We start from the raw sequence: 11,752 nt of genomic DNA on the forward strand, positions 1-11,752 counted from the left end.
GATTGCTCCATCCGCGTTGCAGACAAAACACTTCCTTGGCAATGTTTACCGAAATAGACAAAGGTGAGTGGTGCGCTCGCCTCCATTCAATAACTTTGACGAGGGAATATTATTCCAGTCTAATCCCATTTTCCTAAACGGATGGGCGTGTCAGACTAGTCATATATCCTCCCTGGAAACCTACCCTATGCCCAAGGTTTTCCTGCCGAAACAGACTAGGGTGCATGCCCCCTGGGTTTCAATCATGTCCTCTCGAATCACTCACACTCTTTAGGTGGACACACTGGAAATTGATGAGACATTCCTTGCATGAAAAGACCATTTATGGATGGCATTTTACTATTAGCTATGTGTGAGCCGGGAAACGAAAGCTGGTCTACTAGCTGGACCACTCGGCCTTCATGCGGAAAACACATTACTCTAAAGAGTGAGGAGACAATGGCTCCCATGCTATAAATATAGTCGCGTCCAAGGAGTAGATTATAATCTAGAGGTCCTTGGACTACCATTATGCTTGTATAAATAATTTTCTTTCTCAACATTATGGGCACATTGGGAAGGATCCCTAATGGTTGACTGGTTCCTTTGTTGAACCTTGTCAGATTTCTCATCTCAGGCAGAAGCGATGGTGAACCAAGCACTCCCCAAGAAGTTGAGGAAAGGATAATCATAGAAGCCCCTTCATCTATGATGGTACCGACCATGATCATTTTGTAAGCTTGTACAATGATTTTGAATGGTACATTAGCCGATAAACGGGGTTTTCCCAGTAGATTCCAATCGAAGGAAATGACTAGGTTACTTGGAGGTGGGACCGAATAGACGACCAGATATGACTCTAATGAACTTCCTTCCTGTGGTAAAGGAACGGGTAGATTGTCCCCATGTTCATCAGAGTTGTGTTTACAAAAAGAATTTGAATGGTGTCGTTCTCATTCTCTTCGGTGATTGTATCATCTGAAGATGGACCTTCTGAAGACAAGACCGGGTCGACTGCTGCCTCAACATTTTGACTTTCATTTGGTATGGAATCAGCGGGTTTATCTTCAATGGCAGATACTTCGACCGACCACAATGGCTTGTCGGTCAGATTTTCAACTAGCGATGGACTCGGCAAGAGTTTCTTGTATCCAGGAGGAAGTCATAGCGTTGAAGCGGGACGGTTATCCAAAACTCTCTTAGCTTTGTCTAGGAAGTGACAGCGGTGGATGACGTGATTGACTTCACACAGTTTACAAGGAAATTTACATTTCCTTTTCTGTCCAAATGCTTCGCTTTCACTAGTTGATGGTGTACTTTCAACATGATCTTCAGAGGTTGATGACACTAGATTGTGAAAATGAGGAGACTCGTCCCTTAAGATCTGAGGGATGTAAGGACAATCTCGATGATAGTGGTCTCCTTTGCAAATGACACATGGAGATTTAGGCTTGGATGGTGCAGTGTGTGGATTTTCACTAGACAATGCCCGGTTACCCCTTTTCGCCTTTGGCTCCTTCTTCTTCTTCTCTTTCTTCTCCTTCCCCTTCTTCTCCTTCTTAGTTACTTGATTTTTGGCTTTACCAGCTTCATCAAGCAAAGAGGAAGGAGGAGAGGGAGAATCAAATGAAGTAGAAGGTTGGGGGATAACTTTAGTATCATCTATTTGCCGACTCGATTGTTCAGGAATTATGGTGTTCTGAACGACGGAGGTCAAGAAGAGCCATATTGGCAAGCCATCATCAATCCTGGAAGCGACAATGTGGCCATATGAGGTGCACCAACATCTCCCCAAGAGGAGAAAGGACTAGGATTTCCTCCAAGGCGAAATCCTTGGTTGGTGGACTCCATTTTTCTCAACCTAAGACCAATGCGGGAATGGTGATATTATTCCGATTAAAATAAATTTCAGACGCTTTGACACAACTTGTTTTTTCAATTTTTAAGAGTCGAGAAAAAACAAAAGATGACTCTAGTCACCTTCGATTTTTAATGAGCCTGAAGTGACAAGTTCTCAGATGGACCTTTTACTTTAAGGAGTTAAAGAGACAACTCTGTAAATCTAGACAAAGGGATTACCAAACCAATCGCAAAACTGCAGAATACTTTTTTACGGTATGGTAGTCAATCTCCCTGAATGCTGTGTTCAATGCATTGTGATCGATAAGGCGGCGGACACTGCTTCCTATGGATAAAGGATATAGCCTATTGTGGTCTCCCAATATATACTCGACGGTATGTGGGAGCACAAGTCCATACTAGCACTTGTCGTCTCAAAGAGGAGGAATCACCCAACCAATAGTGAAAGCGTTAGTTACCAGGCTTTACGATGTCGAAATACGTCTCTAGCTTAGACTTCTAGATGTTGTGCATCAGGTTCCAAAGCATTTTTACGTTCATTGAATTTATTTTACAGTTGATCTTTCTTAAGAAATTTTCCTTTCAGGTTCACTGCGTGATGTAGATATACAATTCCTAAAATGCAATCTAAGATATAAACAATCATTTAATCTTGTTTTTGCAATGAAAATCCTAGCTACTAAAGAAAGAGAGACGATATCCTTTCAACATAGAGCAGAGAGCACACACTAGATGCACTGTCCTAAATCAAACCAACAAGCAGTCTAAATGCAAATGCACATGCATGTATTTGTTTTCAGCTTTCTTAATGTGTGAGTGACAAGAAGAATGCTAAGTACAAATCTGAATTATCTTTTCAAAGAGACAGTACTAACAATTTTCTCTTCAAAAACGAAAGGAAGATAATGATGACACTTTTCTATTTTGAATTGAAAACTGCTTTCGACACTTGAAAAACTACTAATTCAAATCAAATACAAGAGTAACTGTATAATCGACCATAAAAACAATAGAATTATTTTCTTTGACTGAAAATGACACTTGCAACACTTTCAAATCAAAATACGACAGTTTGATTAGCTACTTCTTTGTAAAAGAGAACTAAAAATGGCACACAATACATAAAAAAATTCACAGTTCTTTGCACAATGGAGGCAGAATGATGGAAAGGAAGGGAGTTTCCATAGTGGTATACCGATCACAGACAACAAACTCCTGAATAAAGCTGAAGAGAGTGAACAGAGAAACCAAAATCTGAGAGCAGAAGAGGTCATGTCTGATCGGCACACCTGAAACACAGGGAAGGTGCGATGCAGTGCACCTACTACACATGGGAGGTGTGATGCATCCAGATTCCCAAGAGGAGAAGATGCAATGGTCCAAGGACGAGAGTTCAACTAGGTTCCAGGTGACAGTTTGTAGCTCAGTTCAGGGATTTAGGCCAAGCAAGTGATGTTCAGTAAATATAAATCACAGGGATTGATCTAATGAGGTTACTAGAGCCACCACTATGGCAACTAGAAGGTTTGCAAATCGATTGTTCAGTTTATAAATGAAACCTAGAGATAGACTAAAGCAGCATTGATCTACTTTGCACTTGCATAGCAAATGCAGTTCGAAGGCTAGCTGGCTTGACTTCAAGCTCCATTTGTAAGTTTATAAAACAAACAAATATAGAGAAGCAAACAATCTATTCACTCCCCAGTGGAGTCGCCATTTTGTTATCGGGAAATTTAGTGTCCACTCGGAGCTGCTAGTCCCACTAAGACTGGTAGCTATCTTAGAAGCAAACAAACTAAAACTACTTTCGCTTTCCTTTATGAGAAGTAGATAAGAGGGGAACAAAGGACACCAACCTCAGTCTCGTGCTTGGTTCCTTGCTTGGTTCCTCTCCCTTCTGACAAATCCTTGCCACTTTGCATTCATCTGCCCAGCTTCAAAAAGCACTTGTAGAATCAAAGCAGCATAATGCTATCGAAGAACAGAGATCTACAATCATAAATAATATAGGACCATATATATATTGACCACACAAACACATATATCATCAAACATACAAGAATGTGGAAGAAAACTTGAATAGCTTTATTAATATCAAGAACAACAAAGAGGATTACAACCAATTGTTCTAACCAAGCGTCATCTTCCTAGCATGAAAGCCCTTCTTCACCTCATGAAAATCTTAGATCACCCAACACTATGATGTTCCACCAAGAAACCAATAGCACGTCCTTACAAGATACAAAATTCTAGCCCCTCGATCTCTGGGATGAGGGATCCATATATAGATGATTGCAAGGGGGTGAGTCAGCTTCAGGGATTTTGATTAGTGTCCTCTCTCTGATAGTTCTTGATTCCACTTGGAGATTGATGATCTCTTACTCCTCCCTGGGTGAATTCTGAGAGGCAAGTGTCACAGGAGAAGTTTTTGGAAGATTCCATGATGATCCACCTTGCAAACTGTCTCTGCCATTTGTCTACTCTCGCCCATCACACCCTATAGAAGGGCTTTCCAATATGCATCGCACGCTTTACACTGGGCAGGTGAGATGCATCACACCCTCTGCACTAGGCAGTCTGTATGGTCCAACTTTGACCAGTTCTGAGCAGTTTTTTGTGGAGAACTTCTAGGAGATGATGTAATCAGCTGACCTTGTCCTTTTAGGGTGTGAATCAACACTTTTAGGGACTTAGGAACCCTTCGTTTATGGACATGTATGATTGGGGTTGCAGTGCCAAAAAATGTCTATAACACAGACTCAGCTTCCTATAGATAAAGGATTGTAGCCTAGTTGGGTCTTGCTTTATATACTTGACGGTAAGGGGAGCACAAGTTCGTACTAGTGTTGTCTAGTGCCAAAGAAAATGACAGTAGCTAGGTTTAAAGACGTCGAAACACGTCTCTAGCCTAGTCCTTCTAGGTGTTATCATTAGGTTTCAAATGCACCTTAGGTTAATTGAGTTCATTTTAAAGTTTATCTTGAATTATGTCTCAGTTTTCAGGCCTTAGTGGTGTGACTCGAAAAATCCTATATGCAGCTAAATGAGACAAGAATCTTTCAATTCGATGAATTTTTTACACTAGAGAGGGTAGAAAATACAATCAAATTCAAATAACCTAACAATTGAAAGGAAAATGATTTTTTCACTATTTTACTTTTTCAAAACAAAATAATGAAAAAACTCTTCCAAATTCCTATTTTCCTAACAAGTGCACTTCAAACAGTCCTTTCAAAAGTAAAGATAATTATTTTTTGTTTCAAATGCAAATGAAACTCTAGTCTTCAATAATTCTAACTAATGTAACATATTGATGCAACAAACTAGAATTGTGTACTTTTCATGAAATGAAAAATAGAAATTTTTGTAAAACACTTCAATGAAAAGTTTTCAAGATAATCAATCCTCAAACAAACGAAAATACGCAAGAATAACTCCTTCAAAACTAATGATGCAATGAATCTACCAAAAAGAAGACAAGCAACATGATATATTCCAGAAAAGGGACGTTTAAACAATCAAACAAAACTTTTCAAACTTGAATGATGGAGATGAAAGCAATAAGAGGACTACAAATGAAAAGCAAGGAGTAAATTCACCAACAACTTGACTCATTGAGTTCAGAATTAGCTGAATGGATGACAAGCTAGATGTCCTAGGGCCACTAACCATCCAAAGACTCAAGAAATCAAGAAAAAGATGGTAAACCACCAAGCACATAAACCAAGCCAAATAGAGCTTTCCAGTCAAGGAGAAATAGTCCAAAACAAGCTAAGAGGTAGAAATCAGGAGAGAAAGACACACTCATTGATATCTGGGGTAAACCCTAATCTCCACTTATAGGCATTGACATGATTGCCTAACTGACAACAAGCGCTAGAAATGGGTCGACATGACTGTTTGTGAGAAACGCGATCTGATCAGTGCAACAGTTTTAGAAGAAATCACACTGGTCGAGGATTCAAAGGAAAAAATAAAAATTTCCTCAGGTAAAAACTAGACTTATTACTGTAAATTTCAGACTCAGAGCAGTAAAATAGGAAAAGTAGAGAATACTAGAGGGAAATGGTGATACTATAAAAGTTCACACAAAACCATGAAATTACAATCAATCAAACAGAAGGATTGGTTCCCCAACGGAGTCACCAATTTGTGTTGCAGGTAAATTCTAACTGGAGACACAAACAATTCCTCTAGCCCGAGAGAGTGGGTCTAGTAACAAACAAACAATCTATGGAATATCTCCTTAAGCTAAAATCAATTAAGAGGGCCTACCTCTTAGAACGTTATTCTGCTTTCTGATGATCCTTCTTCCTCGCTCCAGCTATCTTTCGTTTCCTTCTGTCGAACACCTGAAACAAGAAAACAAGAGAAAACAACAAACGTAATAGCATACAATATTGTATTTAGCCTACTTACCAGGTCAAGGAACATTAAGCCAGAAATATGTAGAAATACACTTCATGTAGGAAATCAATCGATAGTTGCATTTATATAAATCTGAAAGAGATTACAATTGGTGCCTTGACATTGTTGGTCTCCTCCGATGTATCCGGGTTCCCACACTTCTTCTAAAACTTGATGGACAACCCTAACAATAATGGTTTTAAGGCCTCTTTCCCTCTAGTATCAAATCACACCAAAGCACACTATTCTCCCTCAAACATACACTAGAAAACTTCAAACTATAGATGTCTTGCTAATTATTCTAGCTCCAAACTAAAAAGCTAGCTTTTGCCTGAGAAAAAGAGAGGTTTATATAGCTTGGGTGGATGGGATATGGTTCCTCTCTTCATGGGATAAGGTCTTATCTCTTGAGTTTGTTACATCCTAATAGAGGAAAGGATCCTAAACTGACCTCCTCAGCTCCATCTGGTCTAACTATTTACCAGACTTCCATTATGAAGCTTCTAGCGCTGGAAGCTTCGGCCCCATATTTAAAAACTTTCCAAAAGAGGATATGCACAACTGATAAAGGGCTAAATCAATCTGATTGGTGTTGGTGACAATTTTAATCCCTACATATTGGTGTGAGGAGGATGCAGGTCATTAGCATCGGTCTTGTAAACTGGGGTAAACAAAAGATTTTTGGGAAATGATTCAAAAGGGAATTGTTCTGCTCATGAAGAGGGACATAATGGGAGTTTCTTCATGAGAGGAAAGAATGTGGGGTTCATTGTAGATGTCCTCCAGGATCGTGGACAAGGAGTACAGGGACAGTGACAAAATCTTGTGTAAAAATGACATCTGCGGATTCAGAGGCAGCTCATCGCTCTGTGATGGCATACCCATCCTCTGACATGCATCACATGCCTTACAATAAGTCTTTGAATCCTTATGAAGCACTGGCCACCATAGCCCAGCGCATAAAATATTTTGCGTTGTAGCTTTTCCTGCATAATTTCCTCTCGAGGCTCCTCCATGAGCTTCAACAAGGATGATGTTCCATTCAAATTTAGGTACATAACATCTTAGAATTTCATCTGAGCACATTTTATATAAATTCCTTTCAATGAAGGAAAATTTTGTCACGCATACCACTAACTCCTTCTTTTGTTGACTAGTATATCCTTCTAAAGCTGTCCTCGTCATCAAGAAGTGTATGATATCTAAAAAGTGATTGTCCTCGACATGCACTACAAAGAGCTATGCATCAGGTAGTCCTTCCTCCAAATTAGTGGGCTCCTGTCCTATTTCAATGTGCGATAGATGATTCGGTCCAACATTCAATCTTCCTGGCTTCACAATAAATTCAAAGTCATATTCCTAAAACAACTGCAACCATCTGCATATCTTCCCCCCAAACACAAGCTTGCTCACCAAGTACTTCAATGTATAATGGTTTGTATACATCTTAATGTGTCTTCCTAGAAAGTAGTATCTGAACTTCTGGAGTGCATACACCATAGCAAACCCTTCGCGTTCTGTTGTTGATTAATTCTTCTGGAATTTAGACAACTTCCTACTTGTGAACACTATAGCATGATCCAATTCTCCTTCACTGAACTGTATCAGTACTTCCCCAAGCGCAATACATGACGCATCCAAATGAACATGAAATTCCATCTTCCAATCCAGGAAGACTAGGATCAGTGCAGTGACCATCTTTTCCTTCAACACGTCTAAGCTTTGGTGACACTCTTCATTCCAACTGAACATAGTGTCCTTTTTTAGTAGCTTCTCCACTGGACTAGTAATCTGGGAATAGCTTTCAATGAACTTCCTATAATATCCAGTGTGCCCCAATGTTTCACATAGTTGTTTCACACTTCTTGGTGCCTCCAAATTGATGATGACCGCGATCTTAGCAGGGTCTACCATTAAGCCTTGTCTGCATACCACATGTCCCAGCAGGATCCCAAAAGGGACACAAAACAAGCATTTCTTCAAATTGAGCGCGATCTAATACCTCCGGCATGTGTCCAGCATCAAGCGTAAGCTAGCTACATGGTGCTTTGCTAGCCCAAACACCGTCCAATCATCAAAGTATACCTCCAGAAACTTATGAATGAAATCCTTGAATGTCGCAATGACTACACGTGAAAATATTGTCGGCGCATTCTTTGGTCCAAACGGCATCATAGTATATTGAAAGCACCCCCATTCAGTCACGAAGGTCATCTTGCTTCTATCCTCAGGCGCGATCTTGATCTGATGGTACCACGAGAACCCATATGTGAACAAATATGCTTCTTGACCCCAAAATTATCCATTACTTCATTGGTAAACTGAGTCAGAAAGGGATCATGTATGCAGGCATCATTCAATTTCCTAAGATCTACGCATATATCCTTATTTCATCCTTATGTTTCTTGTCCTGAACTACCAATAGGCTTACCCAATCAGACTCTTCTACTGGTTCAATCGTGCCCGTTGCAAGCATTTTATCTAACTCTAAGTGAATCATTTCTTTATACTTCAGATTGAGGCAGTAAGGCCTCTGCTTGATCATCTTTGCGTTTAGTTTTAGCATAATTTTCATAACCCCTAAGTCTCCAATCATCCCCTTTAGGTCTGATAACTTTTTAGGGAACAAGTCCTGGTATTGGTGGAGAAATTTAGTAACATTATCTATTGTTTCATCATGTCAGTAGTCTCCAATCTTTGAAAAATTTAGCTCCGCCTCTATCCCAATTCTTACTTGTCTTGTTTTTAGTGCCGCTGTAATATCTGGATTTTCAATTTGCAGTCATTCAAATTCACGGTGACCTTCAGTCTCTGGGATATAAATGTTCCTTAGGTTCTCGTCCTCTTATTCCACAATCATATTGCACCAGTCCAGTGCGTGGCTCAGCTGGGTGGTCCAATCCAGTTGAATTAAGTCTAATGGATCTTGTGGTACTTTAAAGATTGTTTCCTTAACTTCCTGGAATGACTCGTTAATACTCTCAAACCCATCCTCAAAGGTAAACATCAACAAGAATCCCTGTCGCAAAACATCCCATTCTTCAGTGCCACGATGGAGCTCTGTATCCAAGTACCAGTTCATCGATATTACATCCAAAGTATGACAAAACAGGTGCACCCATTCAAGTTGACACTTCTCTCCATAAACCTTAGTACATTTAGCCAAGTCGTCACGTGGGTCATCCATTCCATCATATTTCTCTGTTAGCCACACTTGTGGTGACCCAACCACAATCTCGTCATCTTTTTGTACATGCGCCAGTTCTCAAAGTTATCCTTGTGCGTACCCCACCATCTCGCAGCCATAGCACGTAGCGCCCAATCCAAGGCTTGGAAGCGATTCTTCTCTGGAACTTCCCTTTGAAATGCATCCAAAAATTTATCGAAATCAGTTAACCCATCATAGTAATGCAGATTTCTTACCTCCGATGATACACATCGTAGGTACTTGGTCATCATATTATAGCATAGCGTAGATACTTCATGTAGTCGGTTTTGCAAGTGTTCCAACTCCTCATCTAAATCTGCAGGAACTTTCATGGTCCCAATCAATGCATCCATCTATTATTGGGTGACCCAATCTTGATCTCACATTGTTATCTTATAAATATGGTCCAAATCATCATTGCTTTCATAATCGTGGACTGGTTCAGTATAGTGCGGTCCTTCTCTAGGGTCAAGGGGCACTACTACGCGGAGTGATTTCTTCTCAAATATCATCTTTTTCTTCTTAAAATTGATTACCCTATTCATGTTAGTGGCCCAATCAACCCCAATGAGTGCAGGGTAGGGATTGTTGTCATCCACAATCTCTATTACTTCAAAGTCAACCAATGCACTTGCACCCTCAATATCCACCGTCACTCCCTACAATCTGCCCATGGGGATGATTTTCTGTTGATTTTCCATTGTTAATTGAACTGGAGACCATTGAAGTGCAGGCCTCCCCATCCTCTCCTAGGTCTATTTAGGGAAGACATTCGTGTCCGACCCTAGATCCAGAATTACTTGATCCATTTTGTATTCTCCTATTACGCAATGAGCCTCATGTCATGCCCGATCCTTACCTTATGCTTACCAATCTTCCTCAATACGTGCGGTCCATCATGAGCATTCTCTTTCTCAGCACAATTATTTATCAGTTCCTATAGTCCTTTCACATCCTTGTTGTCATGCAACAGCTTCATGCAGGTCTCCAAGAAAGTAGTAAGCATGAAAGGGTCCATCTATTCATTTGGCTTGTCCTGACTTCCTCATGTAGAGACCTCAGTAAATATTTTCTTTGCTTCCATAAATGTTTCCTATGCACACGTCATATCAAAATCAACCTCCTTTTCTAGAGATTTGCATACCCATTCAATTTCTTTAGGCTGCTTCCTGTTAGCTTCACTAGTCGTCATCCCACTCCGCAGCATAATATTTACCTTGGGATCCTTTTTGCAAGGCTCAGCTCTCATCATCTATAGGTTCTAAGTCAGTTGTGGGGGTACGCCCCGTTTTCACGTATCTTACCTAGATATACTAAGAAATATTTTGTTCCATGGTCAAACTGAGTACAATAGCAGTGTGAAAGACTTTTCGGATTCAGGCAGTCTCATGCGTAGTGTCCCGGTCCTCCACAATTATAACAAATGACCTGTCCTCGACCTCTACCAAGTCCTCCTACACCTTGGCCTCATCCATGCCCCTGGTATTCACCTCGCACTCCCCCAACACCTTGGTCCATAGGCTGCGTTTCTGGCAGCACCCTATAAGTGAGCATTCTATCCATCATTAACTCGTAACTATGGAAATTTCACTCATCATGACACACCAATTGAAAGAAGCTGCAAAAGAGTTGTTGTGATCTCTGTATGAATTTTTGCAGCAAGTGGAAATTTTCTGACAGATAGCACACCATAGCACAGGTCGTATACTTGGCCCTACTAGAGCTTCTCGCCTTAGAGACATTGGCCCCCTACTGCAACATAATTTTTGAATATTGGACAGTGATCTTTGTCATACCCCTGACCTTTGCACTTCAAGCACCAAAATTCTTTGCGCACCTCCAACCGAGTTGTTCAGACTTTGCATTTCTAAGAAAAGGTTATGCAACTGTGCATGAATCTTCTAAAGCCCCAGATTAGCATCTTGCATTAGTGTCTCATGCAATCTCATCGCAATTTCCTGGGATTCCACCTAGGTCCCAATCTTTTGCTATGATAGCGCAACCCTGAGATGAGGTAGGAGTGAAGCCACAAACCATTCACAGTGCTTCCCATCTTTCAGATTCATGTTAGCTTCATGGATTGTACACTTCAATCTCTGATCTAGATCCTATGGTGTCTTGACAGGCTTCATCATGACCTCTTTGAATCCAACAATTGATTGTGCTTCAGACTTAGGTTTGCTGAATTTCTTATTCAACGCAGTCTGAATATCTACCAACACAGAAATCGGGTTATCATTGTTGTACTTAATGTACCACATTAGCGCACGATCCTACAAAGCACTAACCAATTTTGCT

This window comes from Pinus tabuliformis, chromosome X (genome assembly GCF_031772625.1).
Source record: "Pinus tabuliformis cultivar Carrire ecotype Pingquan chromosome X, CPIR1, whole genome shotgun sequence".
In the NCBI taxonomy this organism is placed as follows: Eukaryota; Viridiplantae; Streptophyta; class Pinopsida; order Pinales; family Pinaceae; genus Pinus; species Pinus tabuliformis.